This window comes from Mustela lutreola, chromosome 18 (assembly GCF_030435805.1).
Source record: "Mustela lutreola isolate mMusLut2 chromosome 18, mMusLut2.pri, whole genome shotgun sequence".
NCBI classification, from domain to species: domain Eukaryota; kingdom Metazoa; phylum Chordata; class Mammalia; order Carnivora; family Mustelidae; genus Mustela; species Mustela lutreola.
In genome coordinates this window covers 34,840,009-34,853,699 of record NC_081307.1, presented here as the reverse complement: position 1 = coordinate 34,853,699, position 13,691 = coordinate 34,840,009, and the positions used below count along the sequence as shown (strand labels likewise).

General features: G+C 40.1%; 1 long non-coding RNA gene across 1 annotated transcript in view; it reads left to right on the top strand.

The window, feature by feature from the left end:
* Window positions 1–205: 205 nt before the first annotated feature.
* LOC131820631 (uncharacterized) overlaps window positions 206–13,691 on the top strand; it is a 35,376-nt gene continuing 21,890 nt past the window's right edge. The window contains exons 1-2 of the long non-coding RNA XR_009349728.1: window positions 206–457; window positions 1,028–1,155. This is a non-coding gene — a long non-coding RNA (uncharacterized LOC131820631). The remainder of the gene's footprint in view (window positions 458–1,027; window positions 1,156–13,691) is intronic.

Genomic DNA, 13,691 nt, shown 5'->3' with positions numbered 1-13,691 from the left:
GCGTGGAGTGGTAAACAGCTTAATAAACTATCTGAGGTATCCATCAAAGGTGAGGCTATGAGAGGCCAAGTTGCCACTGCCAAGAAATAGCATTCGTGCCATTTTTTTTTTTAATCAACACTGAAAAGATTAAGGATTAAAGAAAGACAATGGTGAGCTCAAGTTTCAAATTCATAACTCAATGTATAAACTAAATCTCAGGGGCTTCTTCCAATGGCTTAATGAATTTCTCATCTTTCTGTGAGCATGGAAATAGCTGAAAAGCAAATGTGCCATGTGTTTCTGCAGTTGTGGATTTCCACACCAGTGTGCCTCATGACTACTGAAGAAACCTGATGAGACAGCAGGGCCATGGTTGGTAGGAAGAGAACTACTGGCACTAGCGTCGGGTTATCTGGGATGGATTTAGCAGATGAAGGAATTCAGGCATCGAACTGCAACAAACTTTCCATACCAGGTGAAGTCACTCCTTTCTACTTCCTAAGAGCTTGTTACTGCCTTGTTTAAACACTTAGAATCTCACGGGATGGAGGGAATTGTGTTTCAATGGGAAGCCAGTTAACCTCATCATCATGCTGTGTCATATTTAAATCTACAACTGCATTAGATCCCATCACACTGGGGGCAGAGGATGGGGAGGAGGGATTATGTCGTCAAGACCAGTAGGATGGGATATACCAACCCCAAGAGCTGGAGCAATTTCCTAATTCATATCGGGAAGAATCTGGGGAACGGGTCTATGCATGCTTGAACAAGGGAGGAAATATAGTTTCAGATTGGGCTGGGTTTATCCATAGGAGTGCTAGAATTCTGGTGTCAGTGTGGCTTTAACCACTGGCAGTAATGATTATGATTTGGTTGAGTAACCAAAATAAAGTCTCAGGTATCTCTTACTAATAGTAGTCAAACTGAGAAGGCAGAAAATGTTTGGAATGAAACAAGCAAAGAAGTCCAAAGGTATTGGGAGAGAAAATATGTTGGGAGTACATCGTGTGTGGCTAACGTCTCCCTACCTTGCTTTGACCAGAGAGGACTCTGAAGACAGAGCATCTATCAATGCCTGATAGCTGATCTGCAGACTGGAGAGCCAGCAGGCTAGCGATTGTTGAAGGAAGACACGGAAATTGAAATGACTCCCTGATTTCAGTGGATAAGGTAATTTCCTGAGGTGACGGAGGCTGGGTTGTCACACTTCACCCCCCAAAGTAAGATGGATGTGCTTACCATAATAGGTGTCAGGCACTGTGTGCTTGGTCATCAGAGTCTGAAGTTCTGTTGGGGTGGCTGGATAATCTGAGATTCTGAGGTTGGAAACAGATGATGAGCCATTAAGGTCCAACTTGATTTGTATATCTGAGCAAGGACAGGTCAGATGAGCAAAGCTCTGGCTTGGACAGGATCATAATATCAACTCTTTCTTTGATTCCATATTCAGTGTCCTTTGATTGATGGAGAAACCAGGAGTGCACAAGAATATCTGTGCGAAGTAACTCAATAACGTTTTTTGAATTTCCTGATTAGCCTTCCTCAAAGGACTCTATGGTTATTTTGAGAATAACAGGAAGAAGGAAAAGGGACATATCTCTGTCTCTACCGTCAACCTAGCACTGATTCCTTGTGGGCTAGTCTCCTGTAAATCTCCCTGGATATTGCTTTAGCCACATATGTACAGTAATCAAGGCTGGGAGTACTAAGGAAGTGGACTCAGGCTACACGTTCTAGACCCCAGGCCCCTGATCATACCAGGATAGGAACTTGGAGGTCAATTCTCTGCTTTGTTTTACTACCATAACTATAAGGCTTGAACACGAGCCTTTGGTCCTGCCAGAGGAGAGACTGATACTTTTCCAGTCATGGAGCTTAAAAGTTTCAAAGTCTGAAAGGGTACCTTTCTTAATATCATCTGTTGGGTTTTATAAGATCTCTCTGTGCTGTTCCAGAATTCATGGGCCACAGAAGACCATACACTTGCTGTATCTTTCACCCTGAGAGATTCTCCAGTAAATGGTGTGTCTGAAGACCTAGCATATATAGTCTTAAATCCTTCTCCCTTACTGTACACACACACACACACACACACACACACACACACACACTTAGGAACGATGATTCAGTATTCATTAATGCAGTGTTATTATCATTGTTAGGAATAGCTAAGTGGGAGCTTCTAGAATCTTTCCTACTCACAATGGGAATAAATCAAAGGCATTACCACAGGCCTGGTGAAGTTACAAATATTTGCAGTATCATTTAAGACTTGGAAGATGTGGGAGTGGAGATCCTCATCACTTTTGTAGTTGGCTGTCTAGTTCAGCTAGTGAAAAAGAAATATGGAGCACAGAGAATGACTATAGATTATCAGAAGTTTAATCAAGTGGGGATTCAATATTGCAATTTTGTACAAGATGTGGACTCTTCATTGAAGCAAATCAATATGGCCCTTCCTAAGCACTCATTGATTTGACAAATGCTTTTTTCTCTAACTCCAAAAGCAGTAAACAGCAGAAGTTTGTTTTCATGTGATAAAGACAGCTGTACATCTTCACAGCCTTGTCACAGGATTATATCACCTTTCTGGTTCTGTGTCCCAAGTCATTCTGCAAGGATAAGTAATTACCCCATCAGTGCTCGGGACATCATCATGGCCAGCACCCTACTGATATATAGAAAACCTGGCAGGGTCCCTATTACCTTGTAAGATACATGAGTACCCAGCATGAAAAGTAAATGCCACAGAAGTGCAAGGATCTATCACTTCCATAGGGCTCCTATGATCTAAGTAGTTTCTTTTTGATTTTGAAAGAAAAATAAGTCGTAAATCTGTGAGCAGCACCAATCCATATACAGTTGCCCTGAACCATTGCTAGCTTGACCCAAAGAACAAGAATGCTCCCCTAACTGGTGCAGACCACAATGTAAGCCCCCCTTACATCTGGCCCTTGTGACTCCTTGGGTCCTCTAGATGCTGCATAGACCCTGTGCTGAGAGCAAGAGGGAGCTCTGATGATTTTGGAGACATCATGCCTTTGCTGTACATAAATTGCCTCCAAGCCCTACTACATGGGGAAGGCCTGGCTGTACCATTTCATGTGACCGTTAGATCTTGGCTGCCCAATATCAACTGAATGTTCTCTGACTCACCATGTCATAAATTTTGGTATTCATTATGGTTGAGTTTTATGCTTAATAAATATGTGAATTTGGGCAAGTTGCCTTTTGTGCTTTGGTTTCCACATTAGCCAGAAGTTGATGATAGTAAGTACTCTACAGTGTCTTGATGGGATTAAATGGTTTGATACCTGTAGACCACAAACAATAGTGTCTGGCACATAGTAATGGCTTATTAAATGTTAACTTTATGGTTATTGTTCTCCGTTGAGGAAGAGGACCTGTAATCCCATAGAGCTCAGATTTGCAAGTGTGGGTCATTGGGAATCATGATGGTTCACTCTTGCACCCAAACCAATGTGCTCTTTATCGAGGGGTCCACAGTCCCATGTAAAGGTTGTGTAAGCTGTCCTGGAAGAGGGGATCCCATCCTCACAGAGCGTTGCTCTCCAGCTGGTGCTGCCGTGCCTCTAGAGGTTAATTCCAGTGATTGTGGAGCTCCTTCCTCATCAATGTCTTGCTTACCCCATGTACAGTATTCCCAGGTATGGAATATGGTGCCTCCTAAATGAGGACACCTCATCAAGGGCTGTGATTTGTTCCAAATGGTAGGAATCCAAATTCTAATAGTTTGCCTTCTCCTGTGTAGGGAACATCCTGGCATGTCCTTGACCATGGGAGCCCCCAAGTCTTTACTGGAGAGACAGGTCTCTGAATGTTCGCAGGAGCACTCTCCTGTCCTCCTCTGGAGCACAAGGTCTCCACAAGCCCCAATCCCACCTCACTCATCCTGCCAGATGGCCCTGATATCACTGATCAGATGGATCCATGTGATGTTTTATGGAATATCCCAAAACTCTAGATTTCTCTAGACCATATTATGGTGGGGCAGGATTGTCAAAAAGCCTTGGAGAAAACTGTAAATGTGCAACTTTACTTTTTCCAATGGAAACCTAATGGTTCCTGCTCTTCTTTGTTGATTGGGAAAGAAAGTATGTATTAGTTAAGTCACTAGCTATTCGTCATGTGGCTGAGGCCACAGTCATCTGTTGTAGCGATGCTATTACTACTATCAGGGCAATTGGTCAGTCTACTACTTGAAGTCCACAATCCTTCTCCAGGATCCATCCATTTCTTGCAGGAGGCAGCCTGACAAATGAATGGAACTGTAGTTGACATTGGGTCTTCCCTGTCTTTAGATCTAGAAGGGCAGCACTACTCTGTTACCTTCCTGTTATATACTTTCCATTTATTATCTTGACTGGGATGGGGGGTAAAGTCAGAGATTTCCCCACTATCATAGCTCTTACTACACAGGCCAAGAACCCATTGTGAAGGTTACTTTGATTTTTAAGCAAAGTCAAATGTATTTATGTACTTGGGAACTTTAGAAAAGAACTTTGGGTGGATTTGTAGACCCAGAGCCTCACTTTAGGTTGCATTAATTCTGGGAGTCCACTAATTACCTGGGCACCATAGGTTCTCATGACAACAAGGGGGCCAAATGGATACTTTAGTGCACTGGGTATCCATATCAACTCAGACCTTGTCTAATAGTCCTTGAAATGCCTGAATATTGCTCTATTGTCAGTGAACAGTTATGAGAGTATATTGTTTCAGGTTCATCTGGGGAACGAGAGTGGAGGTGGGGTTACAGCATGCATTTGCCAAGTTGTTTTAGGGTCTTGCTTCCTGTGGACACAGCTACCTCTTCAGTTAATGGCTCTTGACTTTGAAAACTGCCTCTGGATTGTGGCTTTTTACAGGGAGAGACAGCCTCCTGCCTCTTGCTGATCCATTCTTGCTTTCTTTTGATTATATGTGAAATAACACCCTCACACGTGTATTTTTTTGCTAAAGAATCCATGTTACGTTCATCATCTGCATACCTCCCCATGAAGCAAACCCCACCAGCTGCCACTCTGACCTGGATGGTTGTTATGATCATTGTGAATCCCCGCCTCTCAGATTCTGGTATTTAAAAGCCATTGGCTTCACTGCTTTAGACCTTAGTATCTCTGTGGCTTTCATTGAGGCAAGTTCTGTTACAGCTTCTCCTCTCTCAGGCCTGGCCTGCATAGGGCAGTCACTGTTGACTCTTAGTGAAACTGATACCAGTGATGGGCAATCTCCTGAGAAAGCTGTTGTGGATCTGCAGGGCAGCAGGTCTGCACTTTCTTCCTCCACAGGGGTGTGGAGAGGTCTTGACAGGGAGGGGAGGCTCACTACTGTAGGCTTGGAGGGCTCTGAAGAGTCTGGATGTTGAGGAGAGGAGGCTGTGCATACAAGGGAACATTTTGTACTTTCCACTCAGTTTTGCTGTGAACCTAAAAGTGCTCCAAAAATGAAGTTTAAGAATTAAAATAAAGAGTCTTAGGAACCCAAATCTCAAGGGACATCTACCCAGATATCCTCATCTCAGTGTCAGGATTCCAGGTCCACCTAGCCAGGGCCAAGCTTGCTAGGAAAGACTTTCTTCAGCTGAGGCTTCAACTGCTTTGAAGATGAGTGACTATCATGGAAATCCTTAGTTTTGTCTTGGGCCTTCTCCATTCTCCCAGGAGAGAAAATTGGCTTCTTTTAGGCTACCAACAAGGATGCTGGTCTTTACACTTGATTCTCAGTTATTTGTTGAGTAGTGTCAGCTTTTCATTGGGAAGGACATTGTACTGACTTAAGGGCCGCCAACCATTCCCCCATTCTTCTGTGCACTGTTTCCTATTCTGTTAGATTTGCCAGTCATTGCATTTCCTTCTGTAAGAATAGTCTGTGCAGTCACATCAATGGCTCTTTAGCAATTGGGCTGCCTCTTTATTCCAGGGTCTGTTCATGGCTCACACACCACTGGGATGGTGTCCTCATCATCGGATAGGGAGTTGGCCAGCCAGTCTTGGAACCACACCTTTCCTGCCAGCTGTCTTGGGCTACTCTTGGAGTCTGTTGGGTTTTTGGGAAGTAGACACTGAGATGGAGACAGAAAGCTTTTGTGAAGGGAAAAGAGAGGAAACAAGGTTGTCCTGGAGGAGCTCTCAGACCCTCATGGGCCTGACAGATCTCAGCGCTGCCAGTGTGGAGGTCCAGAGCCAGGTCTGCCTGCTAGACTGTTGCCAGTTGGGCAGAAATGGTGAGGGCTTTGTACCTCAGCCTTGTTCTGTTATCAGTCATCCTCTGGGACGATCCTGAAAAGAGTGTCACTTGGTACAAATGCTGTCTGCTAACCACACTCCTCCCATATTAAAAAGGATCTGAGGGACTCAGCCCCACTTCTTCCACACATGCTCCAAATGAATTCAGGTAGTGAAATGTGGGGATGAGGTTGATCTGCAGTTTGTATAATGGAGACAGTACATTGCTTCTCCAGCGTGAGAGCTTACTAGCATAGTGGCTTCAAAATATTAAATCATTTTAGCATCCGTTTCTGTCTGAGGGACAAAGGACAGTGTGCCTCCATGTTACTGTGACACATCAGTGTCATCATTGTTTCATTTCATCTTATTTATTCATCATACAATTGAGATCAAATTATGGATCTAATCTAGAAAGTATTTGCAGTAACCTTGAATATCATGATGGTGCTTTTCGTGTGTACTTTCGAAGTGCTTAGATAACCATCATCTCATCTGGTCCACAGAATAACCCTATCAACTAGACAGAGCAGTGTCAGAAATTCTCATGGTCAATTTTTATGGGTATCCCATAGCTTCTAAAGATATTTTCATGACACCAGAAAAATTTAAAAAAGATTTCCACATGACCATAGGGGCCCTTAGCTTCTCTAGAAGTGATCCAGGGACTACTAAAACTGAGGAACAAGCACATTCTTTTTATCTTTTATTGGAATATAGTTGACATGCAATGTTATACTGGTTTCAGGCAGACCCATAGTGATTTGATAAGTCTGTACATTAACCTGTGCTCACCAGCATATTCTCAGTGACATTACTCTCACTTTTTTCAGTTTTTGTCATGACTCTAAGTTCATGTGAATTTGCTGAATTTAAAGGTAAATGATATTATTTGTTGGCACTTGAATTTTAACCTTAATATATAAAATGTAAAACATAAGGAAATTTGGTAAGTGATAAAATTCACTAGTTATGACACAGATTTTAAGTTTCTCTTATCATACAGTATTTATTTAGGTACATTTTTACATTACTGCAAATATGTGTATATATAATTTTCTAATTTGCTTTTTTAAAAAACTTGACACCATTAAAGCATTTCCAAGACCCATAATTCTATAGTCATCAGTACTATAATTTTCTTTTTAAGGTTGCATTTATTAAGTTTAGAGAGAGAGGGTGAGTTGAGAGAGGTAGGGTGGGGGGAGAGGGAGAAAGAACCTGAAGCAGACTCCGATGGAGTGCAGAGACCCCACCCACCCACCCCCGGCCCGGGCTTGATCTCATGACTCAAGATCATGACCTGAGCTGAAACCAAGAGTTGGACATTTAAGTGACCAAGCCACCCAGGCACTCCCATTACTGTAATTTTAAAAGACTGTCTACTATTATATCTAGTGTTTTAAAATATTTTAAACATGGTTTAAATGGCATTTTAAAAATGAATTTCATGGCAGATAAACATCTGGGGACACATACATTTTAAAAGACATTTTAAAATAGTATATTCCCATTTTTAAAAAACTGTACCAAAAACATATGGTTAAAAATCATTTGTTGGGGCGCCTGGGTGGCTCAGTGGATTAAGCCGCTGCCTTCGGCTCAGGTCATGATCTCAGTGTCCTGGGATCGAGCCCCGCATCGGGCTCTTTGCTCGGCGGGAGCCTGCTTCCTCCTCTCTCTCTGCCTGACTCTCCACCTACTTGTGATCTTTCTCTCTGTCAAATAAATTAATAAAATCTTTAAAAAAAAAAAAAATCATTTGTAATGTAGTTGTTCCTGTGAGATTTTAGCATTCTCATTGACCTTTCAGCCTGAATCTAAAAATAGAAGACTTTATCAGAGGTTTAGCCTGTAGACCTATTTTTAGATGTATAGCGTCATGACCTAAACTTAATAAAAATCAAACACAAAGAGTTGAAAGTGGGAAGCTTCTTTGTAGAAATTCCTTTGGGGCTATATCCTGCCTAAATTCTACAAGAAGAATTCCCACAGAAATCAGTAGGAGATTAAAATAAATATCAATGGCAGGATACAGTCCAAATTATGAACAAAAACTTTAAACTTGACAGGTTAATTGTTTTTCAGAATGATTGGAATTTGGGGGCAGTATTTTCATGAGGGAAAACCAGCATGTTGGCCATAGATAAATTTGTACACAGCATTTTGTATAGTAGAGCCTTATCTATGGTAATAATGCCCACCAGTTGTTTTAAGACATTGGTTTCTACCATTTTTAAAAACATTTTTAAACAGTTTTTGAAATTATGTTGTTAGTCACCATACAGTGCATTATTAGTTTTTGATGTCGTGTTCCATGATTCATTGTTTGTGTATAACCTCTAGTGCACCATGCAATATGTGCCCTCCTTAAAATTTTTTTTTATTTGAAAGAGAGAGAGAGCTTGAGTGCATAGGGGAGGGGTGCACCACTTGGGCCGAAGGCAGATACCCAACCAGCCGAGCCACCCAAGTGCCCCAGTTTCTACCATTTTGAAGGGAAGTGTCTAGATGAGGCGGCATTCTGATTTTTCATTAGTGGGTCCAATTTCCAATATGCTTTTATTTTAAGTAGGACAGACAATATACAAAGTGAAAAAATTCATTTCTAACCCTCCTTGCTTAACCAAATTACTTGAAAATTATTAAGAAAAAATTATACCACAGTGAAAGATTCAAAGGGGAGATTGGGCGGTGTGAGGCTTGAAGCCCTTTCTCTGCAAGATGTTGCAACTAGTACGAATGTATACAGAGTGTTCGGTTGCCTAACTTCTCATCTGGAGCACTTGACTAGAGGTTGTATACAAGTCAGGTTTTGCATTCATTATTAAACTTTGCCCCAGTATGTCACATAACAAGTGCACAGCCTGAGACCTATTAACCTCTCTGAGTCACTTTTTCCTTTTTTGAGAAAAGAGGGTAACAACACCTTTCTGTGAAATGAGGATGAGATTCAAGAAAGAGCAACATAAGCATGGAAGCATGTTCTAATAACAAGTAGAAGTCAGGAGTTAAGCAATCACGGACGATGACTCAGCATTCCAGGGATGACAGGCTGTCCTGGGCATCTGGTGTCCTTTCCTTACTGTGATTAGGTGGCGGCCTAATTGCGTCTCTGTTCCAGATATTATGTTCTTGCTCAAAGCTGGTTGTGAGGGAGAGGAATGATGTCACTGATGCCCATCCCTTTTATCAAAAAATTAAATGAATAGATGAATGGTTTCCCAGAAGCTTCCTTGCATCTGTCAACATGTGTCCTGCCTAGAACTATACCATATGACCAATCCTAGCTACAGAGGAGACTGGGGATTAGAGTGGAGCATTTTTGGCACAAGCAAAATTGGATTGTCTGACCCCTTATATAAATTATATTAATTATCTTAAAGGCACTTATAAAAATTATAATAATATTTTGGATAAAGATAGGCACAGAGCAGATGCCCACTGACCTCCATGAGATCAATAACGAGACTTGTTCAGTGTGCTCCTGTAAACTCCACTGTGAGAGCTTTTGCTTTACTGGAGCACTGTCATATAAGCCGGTGGTGGGCACATAGTACATGGCCAGGAATTACAAGGGGCTGAATCAGTAATATTCATTTCAACGAAGGTATTCAATTCAAACAACAGTAAGTAAGTGCCTATTATATTCAAATTATGGTCCAGGGGCTGTAAGAAGTATAGTGATTCTAATGACATACCGAAAGGGACTATATTCTGATAGGCAGGTAAACTTGAGTCCAGACAACCCAAGCCACACGCACAAGGAGCATAACCAGAGATTTAAATGAAGACTCTAGAAATATAAAGCAATAACAATTATTTTCCACTAGAAATTAAGTGGAGAGTCAACTGGAAGATTGGTGAGGAACACTGGCAGGGGAGGATCTAAGAGGAAAGGACCAACTTCTGCAGTGGCCACGATGTCAATGACTGCGGTAAGACCTCACAAAGTAATTTGTTTTTATTTGGAAGTGAAAGAACAGACTCATGAATGAGTCTTTGGAAAGCAGTGACAAGAGTGGTTTTGATTATTTAACAATTCAAAAGTAAGAACAAAAACAGGATTTCTTTTATGAAGTTAAAAGATTCTAGTATGATGATACCACAGAAGAATATGGAAATTAAATGAGGTTATCTAGTCCAATGGGAAAGAGTACTTGGTTGAAATGGAAACAATTTGTTGTTTTCTGTAAGACCCAAGATCTTGAACAGTAAAACATAAGAAAAAAAAATTTAAGTACCAGTGGGAAAATGATACTGCCTCTGATTAACTTTAGAAGCTGGGCACAGATTGAATTTGTTATCAAGGAAGCTGTAAGAGAGCCCCAAATAAATCAGTTTGGTTCCAAATTTACCTTAGGTTGAAAATGGTCTGATCAAAATGTTTCCCATACTGCATGGAAGGAAAACCTCTATCTAAAGCATGTTGGCATTGCTATATTAGTTTCTTTTAATACCAGTTTCAGCAAATATTTTAAGATGATTGAGGCATGAAAATCTGTTTGAGATTAAAAACCTGCTGTTAGCCCAAGGAATGTAATAGTAAATGAAATGTCAGGAAAAATTCAGTGTACATGTTTGAGCTTGTAGAACAACCATGTTCAAAGGAAATTAAACTGAAAAAAAAATTTGTTTCAATATGGCCAATTCATGACTATATTAGATAGTTTATAAAAACCTCTTGTTCAGTGGCTACATTATAAAACTCTTTCTGTGTAAGTATACATTCCCTTCTCTGATGCTAAGAGCTAATGTTTATTGAGCATTTACTATATTCTAGCTACTGTGCTAATTAAATTACACTCTTTGTCATTTAATCTTCTCAGCAACCTAATGAGGTAGAAACTATTTTTAATTCTCCTTTAGCAATGAGAAAACTGCAAAGTGGTAGTGTGTCTGTGGTCCCACTGTTATTAAGCAGAAATGTAAGACTGGACCCTTTCTGGACTCTTTCTCACTGGTAACCATACTCTCATGTACTATTTCTGTTGTTTGGATTCACTAGATATGTTTCAAAAAAAGTTGGGGGTAGAGAGGAGAACTTGGGTGATTGACATACCCTTGATACTAATACCCGTGATTCTATCTTATTCAAGTTATTGAATTAAGTTTAAACTAAAGTATTCTCAGCTCTATAAAGAAAGTCTTCCATTAAACATTAGACATAATTCTACACCCATTTTCCACCATTGAGCAAGTTTACCTCTGGAAAAGACTAGTTTCCATTAGGTGAGAAGATTTTGTGTATTCAGCTAGAGAAATAAAAAATGTTTTATGGTATGATAACTATAAGAGTTTAAGAAATACATTATGGTTCTAGGACTCAAGTATGTTCCTTTTTATATATTCTCTTTAATGTTTAATGAGGAAATACCTTGTTTGATTTCCCTTTTTTGAAAGGGAACATTCATTTCTGGAAGTTATAGATCTGACTGTGGTTGTATTTCATGTAACAAAAGATTTTGAAATGAAAAAAAATACAAATAAGAGAACTCCACAAAAATGGTGTTATTTATACTGTTATTTATAATTTGAATACTGTTATTTATAATTTTTGATGGCATTATGGTACAATTACATTGATAGAAATATGACCTTCTTTCATTAAATGACTGCCTTTATGGTTTCCACGAGCCATTCTTCCTTCTCACAGAGCATGATCCTGGGGAGCTCTGTAAAAAGGACCTGTCTTGAGCGTGGTTCATGTTGCCGGAGGATTTGGGGCACAGAATGAAGAGAAGTGGAGACCTGCGGGGAAAAGGAGAAGAAGCTGAAAGCTAGGAAATGTCTGAAAATTTAAGTCTGTAAAATCAGGCAGTGCAAACACAGGAGCCCAAGTAAAGTATATTACAGAGCATCTATGAGCCAACTTGGAAAGTTGAGCCCAGAAGATTCCCCTTGGGCACAAGATAGGAGGTAAGGATTCTCTTACAGGTTGGTAGCAGTAGATCTAGATGCTGGGAAAGAGATCAATTTTAGGCACTTAAAGTTATTAAAGTCTCATTTTCACAATGGAATCTCTCAACAGTGGACAGTTCAGCTAACAGGATAATTTAACCGGGAAAAGAATTTACCCAAAATATTCCTGAAGGACTGATATAAGAAACTTTTTACTGAGGCAAAAACCCAGAATTTATTAAATTGTACCATGGACATTCTACAAGCAAATCTAATATTAAAGGTATTAGAAGTTTTTCCCCCTACAGGGACTTTTATTCCTTGACCTAACTTTGCCCCTGGATCCAAAATTCATACAAATTAAGTGGTGAAATGTTTGAATTACCTTAAAATGACACATTATGAATTTAAAGCAGAAGAAGGGAAGATGAACTAACATTTGCCTAAAGTAACAGATTCACTAATTGCAAGCTTAACAGAGAAAGTGTTCATGAGAATAAAAATACCATAAGGAAATCACAATTCAGGAAATTTCTTTATGATGTAAAAGTCTTATAGGTAAAAAAACATATATATAATATTAATATATATATGTGAGATTTTGCCCTAATGAATTATTATACAGTCAAATAGAAAAGACTTTAGGACCCACAAATCACCACTCCCGTGTACTAGGCGCCTGCTGCACATCAGATACTGCCTTCGTGCTTGACCTGTTGAGGGCTGTCTCCTCTGGGCTTCGCATCAAACCCCCAGAGTAGCTGCAACTCCTCCCTGCACAGATAAAGATGCAGGTGCAGATAAGAAACAGGCTCCCAGAAGGTTCCATGATTTGCCAGATGTGGGATTAGAAGTCTTTCATGCGTGTCTCCAAAACTTGACTTTTGAGGATAGATATGCCTATTAATTCTACTTTTCCCCCATGTTATTCATTGTCACATAAACAAGGGAGATATATGTTCCAAGGGGGCATCCTAGGAACCCTAGAATTGTATATTATTAGATTGTGCTAAAAGCATACAATTGAAAGGAAATTTTGTATCATCACCTTTGAACATTTCAGGCTAAATCTTTTCAATGACTTGAATTTGTTTTATAATTTATTTTTAATTTTTTAATAAACATATAATGTATTGTTAGCCCCAGGGGTACAGGTCTGTGAATCACCAGGTTTACAGACTTCACAGCACTCACCATATCACACATCCTTCCCAATGTCCATAACCCCACCCCGCCTCTCCCCCGCTCCCCCAGCAACCCTCAGTTTGTTTTGTGAGATTAAGAGTCTCTTATGGTTTGTCTCCCTCCCGATCCCATCTTGTTTCATTTATTTTCTTCCTACCACCCAAACCCCCACGTTGCATCTCCACTTCCTCATATCAGGGAAATCATATGATAGTTGAATTACTTGAATTTTGATGAAAGCATTGGTTTCCCTTCTATAACTGCCTTTTTTTTTTTTTTTTTTTTTTTGTCCAGGCTTTAAACAAATGGACAGATAAGATGAAGAGTAATGTATAAGGAAAATGAAAATATTGCTAGCCACACCCTCCAACC